Here is a 20321-nt window from a genome sequence, read left to right as displayed (position 1 = left end):
AAGAGTCTCGCTTAACAAAAAAACTCATAAATTAAATTGTACATAAGCATAACACATTTATTTAAAAAAAACGCACATTCTATAGACAATTTGTCACGCATACAAAGTTCTTTGAGTAATTCAATAAAAATTTCGTGTTTTATTTTCTTTAAATGGGCATTTAGTGCGTTTGTATATCCAAAGCTAGGCAACTCTGCAGTAGCGAGAGAGAGATTTGACTGCCGAAAGCAGAAGAACACCAACAACACCGGCAATCGCGGGCAATGCCACCAGATGTTAAATAAAAGTAAAGCTAAATAAAACTGAGTGAATTATTTAAATAATTATTAAAAAATGTATATTTTACAAAATTATAAACATTACTTTTAATTAGAATAGGCTAGAAAAATGTCATGTGGAATGAACTAAAACTCCGAGACACAAAATAATAAAAATAACAAAAAAAAAAGATAAATCAAGTTACGAAAATGGTAATCTGGCCATACTGGAGCTAAAATCACGTAACTAGTTGTCAAATTCGCTGAGCGCAAAGTAACGGGACCACGATGGGCGCCATCTCATTATTCTTTGCATCATGCATGTAGGCATGTATATTTATACATACATATGTATATAAAATATTTGAGCATACACTTGCTGAATAAAGAGCGTGGACACCTAAGTGATATGGTTTTAAATAAAAAAAATATATTAAAATGCTAGCCTAATGCGTTTATGTGTCACATTTATTTTCGTTCTTCAAGCGCATTTTTCAAAACTACAAAAACCATAAACAAAATGCAACTCACTCGTACAAAGAAAATACGCTTCTTGCATGTTAAAGGATCTATTTTCCGCCATTCTTCCTTAATAGCATCTTCTAGGACTTTCTTGTTTGTAATAACATGCTTTTTCAGTTTGTTTTCCAAAAGACCCTACAGATGTTCAGATGACGTCTGGCGATTGTGGAGGTGTTCAAAGTACTTTAGGGCAGTTGCACATAAACTATAAGCTGCCTTATGCTTGGGATCGTTGTTACGATAGTACTGGATATTGCCCTTAGTTCCCAACTTTTCAGCACTTTGAACCAAATTTTCTTTCATAATTGTTAGGTATTGGTGTTATTGGTGCCGTTAATGAAGCACAAACTTCCAGTACCAGCAGCGGACATACAATCCCCTACCATTACCGACCCACTCCCGTGTTTAACTGTCGGATGTAAGTTTTTTTCGAACAACATATGATTTTTTGATCGGCTAATAAAACGTGCTTACAGAACTCGAAATCCTTATCCCCATGACGCTTTGCTAATTTTATTCTGTTGTGTCGGTTAATCTCATTGATGAAATGTTTTTTTTGTTCAACTTTTCCATTATACTAATTCTTTCTCATCACTATACGTATGTATTCTTTCGGGGTTGCAGTTAATATTAAGGAGTTGGGCGACTTCTGTTGCGAGCTTGGGAGCGCTCAAGTTTTTATTTATCTTAATTTGTTCCACTAACCACCGTTCATGTACAGCCGAAAACAGTTTTGGTCGTCCCGATTTCTTGTCATTTTCAACGGATTTAGTTTCTTTGAAACATTTTATCACGTCGTATACAGTCGAACGGGGTCTATCCACTATTTCTGCGACTTCCCGAACGGTTTTACCCTTTTCATGATGACTAATGAATTGTGTTTTGCCCACGTTGTCTACCCATGTTTATAATTTGGATATTTATTCAACAAAACACGACTGAAATTTTATTTTAATTTATTACAATTGGTTCTTTCCTTGCACTGTTCTACCGAAAGCAGCTGTTTGGTTACGATGTCGATTATCGCAATCTAAACGACAATAATTTTGGTGTTATTAAATCAAACGATAAAGAAAAATTAGTGATTTTAATCAAAACTGTGAAATTATATGATCAAAAACTTATTTAAAAAGCGCGAGTATGTCCTTTGAGTATTTGGCTTATGATTTATCGCGTGGAGAGGAGGAAGTGAGCCCTCAAATAGTTGCTCGAAGTTTGCTCCGGCATGTGGACAATCCTTTCCATTTGGATGCAGGGGAGTTCCAGAAGTTATTCCGTTTAACCCCAGACTTGACTAAGGACGTAGTTTCGCAGCTTGACAGCCATCTTAGAGGTTTCAGAATAACAGCAATTTCGACTGAAAAACAGATAAATTTGGTAATATTCAAGCTAATTCAGTTCTAAATTCTGCTTTATACAACTAGGTTCTAGCTGCACTGCGATTTTTTGCAACCGGCTGTTATCAACGACCCGTAGGTGAGCAATGGGGAATATCTATGAGCCAGTCGTCCGTTAGCCGTAGCATTCATTGGGTAACAGCTGCAATCAACAGCTCCATGTTTTGCGCAGTGGAGAGATTTTCCATGACCCAAGGGGAGCGGCAAGCGGCAAAAGAAATTTTTGCTTCAGCAACCTCCCCGTTTGTGGGAGGTACCATTGGAGCTATCGATTGCACCCACGTGTCAATTTTGGCCCCGAAACGTCATGAAGAAGCGTATGTCAACCACCACGGCTACCATTCGCTTAATGAACAAATGGTAACAACAGGGCCGTAGAGAGCATACCCGGGCCCCGGGGGAAAATTGCAAATGCGGGCCCTTTCCAATAATGTCTAATTCATATAAATACGTATAATCTCGAGTCCGGGCCCCTCTCCCACTCTTAAAATTTTAAATGTAAATGCCAAATTTCCAGGAGCACGGCACGATTCATATATTTGGAGTTCCTCTGCGGTGCGAAGGGTTATGCAACGGAATTTTGAAATTGGAAACCATAACATGTTTTTGATTGGTAGGCTTTTTAATCTATTAATAAATATCTATATATATAAAAAGAAGTTACATTTCCTTGGTAATATTATAACTCAAGAACCGCCGAACCGATTAACACAAAAATTTCAGAGTTATTTTCTATCTTTGAGGAGGTGGTTTGTGTGAAGTTTGACATTTTACATTTTATGTAAGTAATGGTTTCCTCTCATACGAAATGCCTGTATGGGAAAAACAACAACAAATACATAGCCGCTTATGAGCGTTTCTGTTGTACTGTTGTGGTTGTAAGTGTTGTGTGTTGTATTATGTTAATATTAATTTTGGACGAAAATATAATAAAAACTGGAGCATTCAAGGAACTGGAAAAACATTTTTAACGTTATTTATTTTAGCATAATTTATTTAGCGTAAAAAATTGAAATGGAAATTAAAGAATCAAAGTTTAATTACAAGTTTTTATCGTCTCTTTCACCTTACCTGTATATAGGTGACCACCACAATAAAATTTTAAAAAAGTACAGAAAAGGCTATTGTGACATCTTTAGAAAGTATGTTGAATGAAAAAAATCAACTAATTAACTGTTTAAACATTTTACGAGTTCTATAAAGAAAACTTAATATGAAAAATTTCTTGCGATATACAGAAAACATTTTATGTATGGTGGTGCGAAGCCCACTGGGAAATGCTACTATTTAAATAAAAATAAGGGAATTAAAAATCAAAAATTCTCTGCAGGTGATTCCGGGTACCCTTTGGAGCCTTAGCTGATACTCCTCTAACAAACCAACCGGAAGGTAGTCCGAAATTCTTGTATAATGAGGCATTGTGCAAAGCTCGTAACCCAGTTGAGAGACTTTTTGGCTTTTCGATGCTTGTCTCAACAAAGGACACTCTTGTATGATCCAAGATTTACTGGACAACAGTTAACGCGTGATCAGTTTTGATTGACTGATTGCTAATTTTTTTACTTAAATACTATTTTCACTTATAATCATTCCGCATATATATCTATGTGAACACTCGGGTATAACAAGTTAAAACGTTTTCATATTAATTGTTAAAACCTTTTACTGAACAAAATTACATGGAAATTCAATAACAACAATTCAGTCTTTAACTTCAGTTTACATACAGTTTTTGGTTACAGGTACACAATTATATTTATGTATATAGGTATGCATAAGCGTATGTACACATGGTGTATAAATTCAAAGGTCAGTCTATTTGTAAAAACGAAAACAATACATTCTAATTCATTTAATTAATGTTACTTAACCTTGGTATAGCTTGTTTACTTATGTAATTCAAATAAAAAGTAACTTCAGATACTAAAATAACCATTTGGTATATATGCACATAAAAAGGTAATCAGGAACTGCGGAATTGGTTTCTAATCTACATACGATAGATTGAATTCGTTAGGTTGTTGAATGCTTCCGTGGTAGCGCTTAAACCATTCCCCAATACGGCTATTGCCTCCGCCATCATTTTATTCGCCTGGGCACTTGCAGAGCTGCTTTTGGCTAAGATCTATTAAAAAATAGCAAGAACAATTAATAAAATGCCACTTTTATGCGTTGAAAATAAATTACCTTTAAATCATCTGCTTGTTGTTTCGCGACTTCTACGGTTTCTACACTCGACTAGGCTAGCATCTATTAAAAAACAATCACCAATGGACAAATATAATAAAATTATTTTACATAAAGTTCAAAAGAAATTACCTTTAGTGCATCTGCCTGTTTTTCTGCTATTTCCAAAAATTTCTCCCGAGCATCACCGTCTTCTTCCATGCGCTTTCTTTTCAAGCTCGCCCGTGGTGTTCTCCTGTCTGAGATGTGCGAAATACTTAACCTCAGCGTGAAATTTTCTGCAAATTCCGAAATCATGCTTTCATCTTCCACTTCGATACCCATTTGGATTACCTAAAAATTTACACACCACTAAGTTACACTTTAAAACATACACTTCATGCAATTTACCACCTCTAGTGGAATATTTTCAGCTGTTGAATCGTGCGCATTCATATATTCTTCCCCTATAAGAGCAGACACCCGCCTCTCGAATTCCGTTAGGGGCTCCTCATTGATAGGCCTGTTTCCAGTTAAAGCTTGTTGCCTTCACCGATTTTGTGCTTTGATGCTGGTGCGGCTTTTTAAGTCCCGCCATACCTTTTTAGGGAAATGATTAACATCTCTCTACTTTTAAGTAATAACACAATATTTTCTTACCATGTGCCATTGATTGACTGTCTTCAGTGCTCCACCCAGACTATTTAACTTTGTTGCTAGCTCGCTCCACTTTTTGTCGCATTCGAACTTACCATGGAGGCTGCTAGACCCGGGACTTCCATTAGGTAGTCAAGCATACGATTTAGCTGCTCGGGTGTTGCACGGCTTCTTTTAGTAGCTGTCGATGTCATCCTAAAGCAATATACAAAAAGTATTAATAAAACAATAAATTCAAATAAACAGTTATTTTATTGTACTTAGGTAGGTAGGTAGGTAGGTAAGATGGCAAGAGTACCCCAGGTACACTACAAGTAGCACTTACGTGCCGTTTTGATACCATAAAGTGGACCACTACCTGTGAAAGGATTAAGGTAGGAGATAAGCCCGTCTACAGCCATCCAGTGCTGTTGATGTAGCGAAGGAGAGAAAAGGGATCTAGGCTGGAGAATTTCATCAAGTCATCCCCAAAGGGGACGCTGAGGAATCTCAAGCGCCTAGCCGCCAAGGCCGGACATCTGCAGAGAAAGTGTTCCACAGTCTCTTTCTCTGCAGGATCCCCACAGCTTCTGCAATGAGGGTTGTACGGAATTCCAAGCTTCTCCGCGTGAGTGCCGATCACCCAGTGGCCAGTGATCACCGCAATGAGTTTGGAGATTGAATGGCGGGGAGTTCCCATCACCTTAAGCGTTCTGTTTATGTCATATTGAGGCCATAGTGCTTTTGAAATGGCACACGATGAGACAGACCTCCATCTGTCTTGCGCCTTTCTTAGAAAGAAGTTGTGTAGTTTCCCTTTAACGACGGCCAAGGGGATGCCGATGTCTGAGAAGAGGGCAGCTGGATTTGGTTCTGCCGCCCCCTTCCTGGCAAGCTCATCGGCAATTTCATTTCCCTCTATATTCCTGTGCCCAGGAACCCAGATGAGGGAAATGTTTCCTGCACGTTCGAGGCGTTTAAGTTCCTCCTTGCAGGAGTTCACGAGAATAGAGCTGCAATTCGGCGACGACAGTGCCTTGATTGCAGCTTGGCTATCGGAAAAAATTTTAATGTCTCCCTCCCAGCAGCGATCCCGAAGCATTTTGCATGCCTGCAGGATCGCGAAGACCTCTGCTTGAAAGACGCTGCTTGTCTCCGGCAGTTTATAGGAGACCGAAATGCTGGCTGATTTGGAGTAGACCCCCGCTCCCACTCCAGATTCCATTTTGGATCCGTCAGTGAAAACAGAGGCATCTATATCCGCAACAACTCTCCCCTCTTTCCAATCTTGCCTGCTCGGAAAGATAGCCCTAGCACAACCCTCAAAGCACAGTTTGCGGATGGAGAGGTCGGTGCGAATATCAGAGAAGGAAGGGGAGATCTGCTTCAAGATGCTGCTATGCCCTACCGGGAGTTGTCTCCAAAGGCCAAACTCCTTCAGTCTAATAGCACTCTGAGCAGCAATGGACTTAACCTGCAGATCCACAGGAATTAAGTGGAGAATAACGTTGAGCGCAGCGGTGGGACATGTCCTACAGGCACCAGTGATGCCTACACATGCAGTTCTCTGCACTCTCTCTAATTTAGTGGAGTTGTAGCCCTTCTGAAGAGCTACCCACCAAACTAGGCAACCGTATGTTAAAATTGGCAGAACCACTAAGTTGTACATCCAGAGTACGACACGCGGCTTGAGGCCCCATTTTTTGCCGAACATAGATTTGCAGGTATTACACCAAGATACTTGACTTCCGATGAAAGTGTAAGACACTGGTTGTTAAGTCTAGGAAGCTTAAAGGGTGGAGGCTTGTATTTCCTGGTGAATAGCATCAACTCTGTTTTGTCAGAGTTGACCCTGAGACCGCAACTGGCGGCCCATCTGCTGAAGGGACCTGAGACCATCAGGACCAAGTCATCGGCATATGCTACCACCTTTACCCCCCCCCCCCCCCCCCCCCCCCCCTGTTTAAGCGAGTTAAGGCTTCATCTACAGCTACTAGCCAAAGGAGAGGCGAGAGGACGCCGCCCTGCGGTGTGCCCCTATGTACGAATCTGGTGATTCTTGCCCCTCCTGCCACCGCATTAATTTCCCTACTACCAAGCAGGGACGAGATCCAGCGGTAGATAGGTCTTTCCACCCCTAGCCTGTTTAGAGCCGTGACAATTGACTCCGCCGTAATATTATTAAAGGCGCCCTCTATGTCTATAAAGGCCGCCAAAGTGAATTGTTTCCCCTCCAGAGATTTCTCTACAGTCCCTACTACCTCATGTAAGGCTGACTCGGTGGATTTTCCTTTCAGGTAAGCGTGTTGGGCTGGAGAAAGTCTGGTTTCACAGTGCTCTCGGATGTGACAGTCGATCACTCTTTCAAACACCTTGAGAATAAAGGAGGTAAGACTTATAGGTCTGAAGTCCTTGGCCAGGACGTGGCCCCTCCTTCCTGCCTTAGGAATGAAGACCACTTTGGTTTTCTTCCAGTTAGCAGGGACGTGGTTCAGCGAGATACACGCCGAGAAGATCTTTTGAAGAACGGGAACCACCACGGTCTTAGTCTTCTGAAGCATTACTGGCATGATACCATCGATGCCTGGAGATTTGAAAGGGGAAAAACTCTCGATTGCCCAGTTTATTCTGTTGACGGACAAGACCGGTGTCAGGGACATCACAGGTAACCCCTCCTGCCGGTTCGCGTCTTCGTTACAGACCGGATCAATAGAGTTTTCCGGGAAATGGGCATCAATAAGGATTTTTAAGGATTCGCTTGCAGATTCAGCCCACTCCCCGTTCTCTCTTTTGACAAGAGTTTTACAGGAGTGGTCCTTGGATAGGACCCTGCTGAGTCTGGCCGAATCTCTTACGGATTCGATGGATTCGCAGTACTCTTTCCAAGAGTTGCGCTTCGCATCTCTAATGGCTTTCTTATAAGCTTTCAAGATTTCCCGGTAATCTTGAAAGTTTCTTATTTGGTAACATTTGTTGAAGACTCTCCTAACCTTCTCTTTCAAGTCGGTCAGCGTTTTGCTCCACCAGGGAGGAAAGTCTTTCTTGCTAAAGGATACTGGACAGGCCACTTTGAAGGCAGTCTGATAGGACCCTTCTAGGTGTCTAACTTGCGTGTCCAGTTGTTCCTTAGTGGAAGTCAAGAACTTACTCCTATTCAGCTTCTTGCAGAAAACCCTGTGGAAAAGAGACCAGTCTGTTCGTTTAGGGTTCCTGCGGGGTAGTAAGGTCTCCCGGACGAAATCGATTTCGTAGAGGATCAACCTGTGGTCCGAAAACGAGTTCCTCTGGGAGACCGTCCAATTTTCAACCCTAACAGCAGATGAGTTAGTAGAAAGAGAGATATCAAGAACTTCCTCCCAACCACTTGATGTTCCCGATGCCGGGAAGACAAAAGTTGGGGAGTTGCCCTTGTTCCAGATCAGTAAATTACGGCTTAGTATAAACTCAAATAGAGACTCACCCCGTTCATTGATCTCGCTGCTGCCCCAAATGGTGTGTCTGGCATTCGCATCGCATCCGATCAGGATGTTCTCCTTCTTGGGCTGGAGAGTATCCACTAGATGTTGCAACTCCTCAGGAGGCGCCGATCTGTCATGGGCCATGTAGGCAGACACCAAGCAGAAGCAACTGCCACTGGATGGTTCCACCCTGACCGCAGTCACATCCGGTGAACTGAAATTAGACAGCAAAAAGGCATTAATTGTGTTCCTTACTAGGATACAGGCCCTTGGCTTACCATCAGTTTGGACATAGAAAAGGTCATAGGATCTGTCCCTCAGTCCCATGATTTTATGCCTCCAGATCCATGGCTCTTGAATCAGGCAGACATCGATGTCCTCCTCCCGGAGGGTGACTCGTAGGTTATCTGTGGCTAGTTTGGAATGGCGAAGGTTAATTTGTAATACTTTTAACAACCTGTTCAAAAGTGTTACTTACCTTTTTTACGACTGCTCCCCCAGTTCAGAGTCTGCGTCCGTCCCAGACAGCCGTAGATCGTCGAGCAGCTTCTTGGTGTCGTCCCCCAATTTCTCCAAGTCATCGTCCAGGGCGACAGAGGCGGGGAAGACCTTCACTTTGGCCAACCTGAGGCCAAAGCGAAGTTTAAACTGCTGTTTTTCGAGTGCCTCCAGCGACTCGTTGTTGATCAGCAGTAGTATGGCTGAGCTATGCTGCTGAGGTTCTTCTACTTTGATGACAGACCAGTCATCCATAGGAACCTCAGGATTCTGTAGCTTGAGACACGGGACAATTTCCGAACTGTCCAGCTCCATTTTCGGCAACCAGATTCTGGCTCGTGGTCGCCTGGGAATTTCTGAGGCAGGGATGAGCTTTAGCGAAAGCCCTTCCCAGGCGTTGCTAACCGTAGCAAGGCTCCTCTCCAGAAACTCCTTCGAGTACTGATTGGCACATTTTATCACCCTACAGCCTCGACAGATTTCACCCGAGTCAAAGAGCGGAGCTGGCCCTTTTTTATCCATGAGGTGTCGGACGACCATCCCCGATAGCCGTCCCTCAATGGCATCCCAAAGGGGTAACACCGCTCTTCCACTATTGGTTTTTGCGTCCACGAGGGCAACTTGGAGATGATCTCTGGCCACCTCACTGTAAGCCGCCCTCGAGGCCGCGCCTGCCGCACTGGTTGAAGGGCCCCCAGCCCCCTGGGTTGAGGAGTATTTGCTCCTTTTGGCTACGCGTCCACTCACATCCTGTGAGCGGTTGCGTTTAGCCGAGCTCCGTGCCGGTTTTGGCTGTTGTTGTGGTTGTTGTTGTGGCTGGCTTAATTTTGCTGCGGACGCGGCCTCGTACTCTCTGATCGCGGCCTCGTACTTCACACGGTCCTCAGCGTCCCGCTCGTGCGCTTTACCGGCTTGTTCATTCTTGGCAATCTTTGCCAGAATGAATTTCGCCCTCAGGTAGCGCGCTTTGAGTAGGGTACCGGACGACTTCTTGTTCTTTTTCTTTTTGGAGACCTTCGCAGTGGTCACCGGGGCATCATTGCCAGGGGTCACCTTGGCGGCCTTACCAGAGGCCCCCAAGGAGACCTTTCCAGAGGCCACCTTGATTACCTCACCAGAGGTCGTCTTGGTAGCCGACTGGAGAAGGCTTGGTCTTAAAAGCGGGGTGCTGTGTTTTGCACCGCTCGAACCTGGCTCGACGATCGTTTCCTGGCTGGAAGCCAGAAGATCGTCCTCGGAGAGAGTGCCCAGCACACTCTCCGTTAACTCCTTTACTACTCCTTTACTATTTTTATTGTTTGTTATAGAATCCATTTAGCTTTTTGGTCCCACGAGTAGGCACGGAAGGGGTGGTCCGCCACGGCAGAGCCGGCATGCCGTGGTAAGGCACTTGATACAACCGACCTTGCCTGGGCGTCGGAGGGGACCGTTAAAGACTGGTTATTTAAACACTACCAGCCATGCAGCTCTCGGCACGGGTACCTCGACACCTTAGCTTAAAGTGCTGACAAGGTTATACCGCCTTGTCACCGGTCGACAGAGCCTCGTTAGCGAAAACAGGGAGTACCAAGTCCAGGGCATCAGGTCCTGGACAGTGGGTAGAGGTTGCCAATTGGAGAGGAGTGGCTATATTGTACGCATCACTTTCCCATCTAACCCCCCTTATTGTACTTACTTTATGCAAATATAATTGGTAAAAAACACTTACAATTGATTCTAACAGCTTGGCTACTATGTTTCTGTGTTCTTTTTCATTGTGTTAGTCGCTCATTTTGACATTTAACTTGACAAAGATGCCATTCTCTATCAGTTTGAATAAATAGAAGAAAACAGCTATTCAGTGTTAGTTATCATAAGTTGGTGAATAGCACAATCGACAGTGCAATCGACATATACTGTCGACAAAACAAACAATTGTCGAATCGATAAGAGTTAGTGAATCGCACTACTGATGTCAAAAGCAAGGCTGAAGGGCGAGTGACGTGGAGGCGAAATGCAACGGAAGCAATGGTTCTCACCGAACTGTGATGCTATGACGATGGTGATAAAACACAGAATACTTGCGATACCGAAAAAAATGTTCGAAAAAGTTTTACCCACCCTAATGCATGTAGATGCTACGATTCATAAAAGTATTGTATCTATATTATAGTTGTATTTTCAGTGAAAGCGCCTGTATGGATGAATCACGCTGGCTAATGGCATTCGAGCGAAAGTGAAAAGGAACCCAAAAGGCACATAATTACACATACATATAAGCAACTGCAAGGGTAAATACTCGTATACGCCGAAGTTATTTATAGCATATAAATGTCTCATAGCAATGGCTGCAAAAAGTATTTATATCATATTTATATATGCATACATGTGTGCATATGTGTTAGCGATGTGAATTTTTGAGACTTTTTTCCGGCTTTTCGGGACAAGTACCGGTACTTTTGGGACTAGTACCGGTACTTTTGGGACTAGTCCCGGGATTTAGATATTCATTATTTTTGTTCTTATTTATTAAGTTCATTATTGTATAAAAAATAATAAGTAATTGAGTTATATACAGGTAAGCCACATATAACACGTCATTTCTATAGAACGGATTCACTCTAACATGGTTCGAGAATTAGGCAAAACCCTAATAAAACATGAAAAGTAATAAAAGCTATTAAAAGCTATCAGATTTTCCTGCAGAATTCTCAAAAACTATTAATACCTAAGTACACTTAAAGAGTTTAATTGTGTCTCTCTTTTGCCCTACGTAGATTAAACTTTTTCGGGTAAATATGTAGTACTCAATAGGGCGGGTCGATTTAAAAATCGCTCATTGCTCTGTGAAAATCGTATTCTAGTTATCAAAATAAGAAACTTTGCCGAAGCAACCATACCTAAAACACGAATTCTGATGTCCCCCAATTTGGGTCGAACGAAAAATCCCACTTTGACCCATTTAGAGTGCTCCAATCGAGTCCAATTGTGTGACCGACCCCCACTAACTTTGGACGGCCGATCCACCCATGCCAGTGGCACACGCCCTGGAACTCCCCTGGGGGGTTCCCCATACAATTATTTCAAAATATCACCATTTTTGGCCTTAACATGCGAAAAGAAACTAAAAAGTTCGACCCAAATTGGGGGACATCAGAGTTCGTTTTAGAGGTATGGTTCCTTCGGCAAAGTTTCTTATTTTGATCCCTAGAATACGATTTTCACAGAGCAATGAGCGATTTTACAATCGACCCGCCCTAATGTACGCATATAAGTATGTATGTACAGAAAAATATCATTCCGCCCATGCAATGACAGCAGCTTGTCAAAACTTTTTTGATTATCTTAATTGCAATTTCCGGAAATGACCAACGGATGGCGGCTACCGCACAGTATTTCTACGCATTGAATGAAATAAAATGTAATACAATATAAGCAAGTATTGAGCAAAATAAATGTTTGGGGCGCAAAATACGAGTACAAGTGAGCCAAAGTGGAAAGCAGGGTAGAGAATGCATGGAAATCAAGAAAAAATACAGTATAAAAAGATATTTAAACGGCCGAGATATAACAGCAGACAAGGAAAATAGTTGAGCGGGAAGAAGTCAAACTGAAATTAACGCAAGCCTGCGCGAAGCAGCAACAACAACAATAACAAAGAAAAGGCGTATATCAACAAGAAGGCTAGTTTTTGCTACAAAAATAATAGAAAAAATAAAGAAAAAAAATACAAGACAGTCTTAGTGGTGTCTAGTTGCTTCAGACGCGCTCAATAATGTTGCTGTCAAAGCTTTTGTGTGACGGTCATAAAAATGGCAAGAAAGTTTAACAAGTTTACTTGCCACCATCCAATGGGGGTTAAGTTGGTTGACCATCAACCATCAGCATGGCTTTAACCAGATATTTGTAAAGTTTTCTATGTAGCAACTTGTGAGCTCGAATGCTGCTGTTGTTATTTTGGTTGTTGTTGCACTTATTTTTACTATTTTCTCTTGAAAATTTCTCGCCTTCTTCTTCGGCTGCGTCTTCTTCTTTTTCAGTGATCATCCTTGCCGCATTTTCTTAACCATTTTTGTTGTTAGCCATAATCACAATTGGAAAATAATAGTTAAGTTGAATTCTTGATTAACTTGGGGACCAACTGTGTTGCAGCGACGCGCCGAAGGACCCCCCAAAAATCTCTTTCCATGCAGACAAAAACATCTTTCCGTTTTCCCTTCTGCATAAAAGCAAGAGCGGCTATTTGACTATCACAATTGAGCGTCCCCCCCTGACACGCATTTATTATCCTCATCTTCTTTCTTTTTTTTGCTTTTGATTTTTGTTGTTTTTGGTGCTTTTTTGTGTTTTATTTTCTTTTTGTTTTGTTCAGTAGTCATCCCTCGCTTTATGACCTTTCATTACGCGATTAACCTTCGCCCGCTCGTCCATTCAGTAGACCAACGCAGACAGACAATCATAGACACAGACACAACGCACACACATACACTCATATACCACATATTTGGCAACAACTGCAACTAAAGTTCCGACAAATGCAATTAAAATCGCCGCATTCACCGAAATATAATACAAATGAAATAAACGAACTTCCGTCGATGTATGCGAATGTATACCCATGTATGTTAGCGGGTTAGGGGAAGCGCGCATAACTGTAACCCAAAATTGTCCAGATATAAAAGTAATACTTGTACAGTAATAAAAGTTAGCAAACACACAGATTTTACTGTACTTTCACTGCTCTTTCATTTCTTTTTAACTATTTAAACTTTTTTTCTTGCTTTCCACTTTAATCAACTTTTAGGCGTTCGCGCCACAATAACTGCCATTGCCTCGGTACGCGTTGCATAGTTTCCGTCGTCTGCGCACACTCAAATACACATACAGCAGTAATTAATTGGCAATGGCGTCTTGTCTTCAGGTCCATTGGGTGTTTTGCGGTGAATCACAACGAATTTAATTGCTGCTGCACACAAATGTTTCCCAAAACAAAATTGTCCAGCAATTGAGCGAGTGTCGAACTGAGATTTGCTGATGCGCTCGAGTGGGAATTATAGAAATATGCTGGCGAAGTGGAGTGAAGTTACGCGGTTAGCTAAGATTTAATATTTGTAGTAAAAAGTTTATTAAACTTCAACTTCGTGCGTTTGTCTCTTTGACTCGTTACAGCTGCACGCAATCAAACTTAGCGGCAATGGGTTGTTCGGAAAGTATATTAATTTCGTTTTTTTGTGATAAAAATTAAATAAATATTTAATTAAATTATTTATTGGCCATTCTGATTAAGCACCTTTTGCCATCTTTCTGGTAGTAGCATGATTCCACGCTCATAAAATTTTTGGAAACTGATCCAGGTGATTTTTGACGTGTTAATTTGAGCTAAAGGTTTTACCGTCCAAAAAATGTTGCAGTGACCGGAACAAATAATAATCCGCATGGACCAGATCTGGAGAATATGGTGGGTGTGGCCAGTGGCGGCGCGAGGCCGTCGGCGGTGAGGAGGCCTCGCAGAAAAACGAATTACCTTTGCCCTAATGAGTGTTCTCACACACACTGCCCGATACGATATTTGTATTGGGTGAAAATGTTTGTAAATAATGTGTGTGGCATTTATCATCTATTTATTTATTGAATTCGTGGGTGTAGGTAAACCTATGAATGCAATAAATAAATCAGTTACATGCAAAAGATCTTAATTTAGCACATGTAAAAACATAGGCCCCTATTATGAGTTGGATTCGATCTTCGATATTCGTTGGTTGTCGGAGATCGAAAATCGAATGTCAATTTGGTATTATGAGCGGTGCAACCCTGTTGAAATTTTCGTTGTATACCGAATTTAGAGTCGAATGCTATTGCGCTTTCGATTGTGTTGCGTATTGTGGGAAAACTTGTTAAAGTGTAAGTTGTTTGCGATTATTTATGGTTTTATAGTAACCAAATAATAAATATATACTAATTTTGTTACTTTTATGCAAGTCGAAAGTCGTGAGTACCAAACAGCAATTAAAAAGGCTAGTTTCATTAAGGGAAGAGAATCCACAATTCGCAAAAGGGATTTGCACCAAAGTTCAAGCAGCAAAAAAAGGGGAGGAATTTACAACGAAGCTGAATTGATTGGGACCACCAGTTAGAACGGCAGCAAAATGGATTAAGGTTAATAATAGTTTTTTTTTTGTGATGTTTATAGAAATACATTTTTATTTTCCCTTGTCAGGTATGGGCTGAAATACGTAGAGGAACTGAAATACATATCTTTTTCGAATGACGAATAATTGAATAAAGAAAATTTATAACAAAAATGAAACAGAAACTGTGGCGTAAAGATTTCTATTTAATACTTTTTAGATTTTTCTATAATATTATAAGAATTTCACTTCTTATGTTTTCTGCTTCTTCGTTATTTGACTCCACTTCAATATCTTCAGTATCATCGTTGAGGGTCTCATCGGATAACTCTTCATCCGGAAGTTTAACATTATAAAACAAGCAAATGTTGTGCAAAGCTGTACACACATCAATAATTTGTGTTGCTTTTTTTGGAGAATAGTAAAGAGCTCTTGCCTGCAACAAACATCTAAATCGATTTTTCAGGACTCCAATTATTCTCTCAATGATACTTCTCGCTTGGATTTGGCTCGGGTGCACTGCTGCAACTGGTTTTCTGTACTGGACAGTAGGTTCATAAACGCTTCTTTAGATAATCTAAAGTTCTTTAAAAATCTGTAAGGCAATTTCTGTAATATTAAGTATGTCAACACATTTTGAAAATTCTAAACTTACTCAGTGGAAGCCATTTGTAGGGGGTTGGATGCGCCCCTCAACTTTTGTCTACTTCTAGCTAGTTCCACTAATCTTTCATCGTCCGATGAATCGTCGAACCACAACTCCGTTGTACTCATTTTCACAAAAAATACTTTTTTTAACTTTTAAAAATGTTGTTAGCAAAGAATTTCAACACAATCGGTTTTTCTTTTATTTTGATTTGCTGTATCAGCTGAGAAAAAATTATCTATTGTAAATGCGTCGAGCGATCGAAATTCACAATAGTCCTATTCTTCAACGAATGAGCACCATAATACCAAATGAAAATTCGTTCGATCAGCACTTTCGACTACAGTCAAAGATCGAATGTTGCTCATAATAGGGGCCATAATGTGTATGTGTGCTCTTCATTATGAGAGTCCGATACGTATTATCAGATAGTGTATCGTATTATCAGATAGTGTGAAAACGCTCGATTTCGCGCACGGCGCACGAGACTCTTGACGGGGAATCCCCGTGTTGTTTAGTTTATTTATCTATATTTCATTTGTCTTTGAGAGTAATTTTCTTCACACGGCAACTTGCAGACTCGAAATTGTATTGTATTCATCACTCCGACGTTCTAGTGCACAGCTCTAGTGGATAAAAGTTTTACGTTATTTGTTATTAATTTCATACCTAATGTTAAGGCAAGTCAACATCAACTTTTTAACGACTTTAAGTATATTACAACCCAAGGCCAGAAAGTTGGATTTCCTCGGCTTCGTCTCGGCCACCATCTCACACACGCTAGGATATCCAAAATTCTGGTCGTGGGTAGTATACTGATGCTTTCCATTTCAATTCAACCGGGCTATTCGGGTCATGTTCTTCGATTTCGATGTAACTCAAATATGTTGCTCTCTGGTCAAAATAATGAGACACGTATTTTTTTGTTCGCCCGAAAAAAAAATTTTTCAAGCTTTATCGGCAATTTTGTTTTTCGGCTCAAACTCGACTTTTTTTAATTATATAAGAAAATTGTTTTTTTAATGCTCATAACTTAGTCAAAAATGAACCGATTTTAATGTTTCTGGGGTCAAAATGATCGTCATTAATTACACGAGCGACTTCATGTAGAAACAATTGCAAAAAAGTAGTTAAAAATTTTTAGTATATTTATTATACTAGCAGCAAAAGGGCGCTGAGGATAATTCGAAATCACAACTGTTATCAGTAACGTGATTACCGGGACGCGAGCGCCAACTACGTCTTGTCCTTATTCACCACCAGACCCATTCGCTGCGATTCTCTATCCGCTTAGAAAAGACCACAATTTTGCATGCGGACCTTTTGCCTTAATGGAAACAGTGGAAATCGTATCCAAAAGAGCATTCAAAAAAGTAAAAATTAAAATACTTTCGGACAGTAAAGCCTTAATTAGCTGTGCGTTCAATTCAAAATTCTAAACTGGTGACTTTTAATCAGGTTTCCCTGATTTGGGCACCAGGACATGAGGAGACGAGAAGGTAGACTTTTATGCTAAAAAAGGTGCGGAAGAGCTATTTCCTGGACCAACCCCATGAAATCAAAAAACGGACCGAAAATAAAAATCAAGTAATACTGGAACTGCACAAACGGCCTTTATCACTCCAAAAAGTTGCTGAACTTTACTGAATTGAACTGCTCTAACCCTACACAAAAAGGGCCTCAGATTACTCTGTGGAGCACTTGCTGGCCACTTTGCCTGCAATAAACATTTCAATACAATAGAACTCTCTGGCACTAGTTTATACAGGTTCTACTGTGATGAAGAGGAGTCCATGGAGCACTCAATCACAGAATCCTAGGCGCGTACCTACTAGAGGAGGAAGACCTACATATGCTCCCTCCTAAGGAACTGGTTCAATTCCTCGCAATACAAAATAATTAAAATTCGGCACATAAGGGCGCACAATAAATCAAACTGGTCGAAGGGCATAAAGACTTTGTGCTAACCCGGGCCATTAGAAAAGGCAGAACTAACAGACCTCGTTTTTTTAGAAACCAGCTTAACACCAATAATAATGTCAGCCTGGAAATCCAACAGAGAATTTCTGTTGCCAAGAAGTGCTACTTTGGACTAAAAGGGTAAAGTCCTCTCTGGACGAACAAAACGCAAACTTTATAAGTCTCCCCTGAGGCCCGTCTTTTTTATGGTGCAGAAACTTGGATGATAACAATATGATGAGACGTTCTATGGAATGATCGAGAGAAGAGTATGCGAAAGACTGTTGGACTTTTGTACGTAAGCGGCGGCGAATATCGCAGACGATGAATATTGTGGAACCCATAAAGCTCCAGCGGCTCCTCTGAGGAGGTTATGACTTTGAATAAATGCAATCGCTCCGAATCTGAAAGCATTCGGTGCTGTACCTGCCGTTGGAAATTTCAGATGTAGAAGGACCTGGATTCACTTGGTGTGTGTAGAGGGCACAGAGGGTTAGCACAAGAAAAAAAACGACTGTTGTACTTTGTTCAACTTGAAAAATATCGCTTATGTGATTAGTTTTATTAACAAACGAAAATGCCTCTACCGGAGATTCGATAAGATCTTTAGAAACCGACTGTTTGTATGCGTTGTGTGAATGGGAAAGAATATTCTGGCTAGAATAAATAAAAGAACTAGCGCATATGCACAGCTGCGTCAAATCTGGAACTCATCACAAATAATCTTCCAAAAAAAAAATGCGACTATTGAAATCAAATGGCATCTTAATGCTGCTCTATGGACGCGTGACCTGGCTTGTAATCGACCATCACACCGGAAAAATTCAAAGCTTTGTGAACCGATCCCTGCGGCGCAATCTCAAGGAGTGATACCCAAACGTCAGCAGCAATGGCGATTTATATAAAAATGCTGTTCACTAGACAGGGTATACTGGGGCGGCAGCCCTTGGTCGAGAAAACCCCGAGTCATTCCGGTAACGTAGAACCGGCTGCCCCAGATAAACCGCGGGCTTAACCAAAACCGCCCCTGCGAGAGGACTGTTCAGTAGCGTTGGACCTGAAGAAGGCATTCGACACAGTCAGCCATTCCGCGCTACTAGATGATATTTATCAGTCGACACTCCCGCCAGGGCTGAAGAGGTGGTCCGCAAACTACCTCAGCGGTCGGCACTCGTCAGTGATTTTTCGAGATCAAACATCAAAGCAGAGGAAGATTAAGCAAGGTGTACCGCAGGGTGGTGTCCTTTCTGCCTTGCTGTTCAACTTCTATATCTCGAAGCTCCCCCAACCACCAGCGGAAGTTTCCCTGATCTCATACGCTGACGACTGTACGATAATGGCGTCGGGCAATGACATCGATGGCCTGTGTTCCAAAGGGAACAACTACCTCACCGACTTTTTCACTGCGAGGAATCTCCCACTTTCCCCCACCAAGTCCACGGCGACCCTCTTTACCACCTGGACAAATATAGGTCAAGCTGTCCCTTAAGGTAAATGTCGACGACACACCAATTCCGACTGTAAACAACCCCAAAATTTTGGGTGTAACCTTTGACAGCTTGCTCTCCTTCTCTGCGCACACAACCGCAATTGCCACTAAAGTCCAAAATCTCAACAAGGTCCTCAAATCGCTTGCCGGCAGCACTTGGGGCAAAGACAAAGAACTGTTGTTTTCGACATTTAAGGCAATTGGTCGGCCGGTTCTGAACTATGCTGCGCCTGTCTGGTCGCCTGGAACCAGTGACACGCAGTTGATAAAGCTACAGGCATGTCAAAATACTGCCATTCGGACAGCGACCGATTGCCTCCTGATGTCCCCCATTCAACACCTGCATAACGAGGCACAAATGCGCCCAGTAGTGGAGTGTAACACACTGCTCAGCAAGCAGCTCCTGCTTGGATGTTACCGCAGGTTTCACCCATGCAGACACCTGCTTGAGCCTGAGGCGCCTCCCAGGCACGTCAGGAGACAGCTTTTAGACTACGCTGACGAAATCCAGGACAAAACTGACCGCAATCTACTGGATCGGACAGTATTGAGACAGTCAATAAACGACATCCACCCGGAGACCGTCACCACCTTCATGAACTCCCGTCCTGTGAATGCCGTAATCGGAGTCCAATCACCACCTATTTGAACAAAAATAATGTTAATATCGTTCCGCAAACACCGTATTCGCCTGATATGGCTCCATGTGACTTTTTCCTGTTTCCCAAGCTCAAGTTGCCGCTCCGTGGAAAACATTTTGAGACAATTGAAGTCATAAAAGAGAATTCGAAGAACACACTCGAGCTTGACTTGTTTACAGTAGCACAGAAAACAAACTATGTGACATATCACGCTGAAATTTGCCATGTAGGCTTATAACAGTCCTACCAAAAAACAAAAAATTTATTTTTGCCATATGTCATCCGCGGACCGTTTTATTGATACCGTCTCGTTCATATTTGAGTAGAAGGTACATAAAGCAGATGGCAACTTTTCATGTCGTAAATTGAACAGCGTTCTGAAATTCTAAAGGTAAAGGGTGTTTTTTTAGAGGTTAGGTTTTCAAGTTGGCACTACTTTTTTCGTAGATGGTCTTTTTGACAGCTGTCACTTGATTTATGCTCAGTTTGGTTTGCCATTTCATAATGGATAGACTTACACCTGAACAACGTTTGCAAATCGTACA

The sequence above is a fragment of the Anastrepha obliqua genome, chromosome 2, assembly GCF_027943255.1.
Source record: "Anastrepha obliqua isolate idAnaObli1 chromosome 2, idAnaObli1_1.0, whole genome shotgun sequence".
Taxonomy (NCBI): Eukaryota; Metazoa; Arthropoda; class Insecta; order Diptera; family Tephritidae; genus Anastrepha; species Anastrepha obliqua.
Note: the sequence above shows the minus strand (reverse complement) of the source record.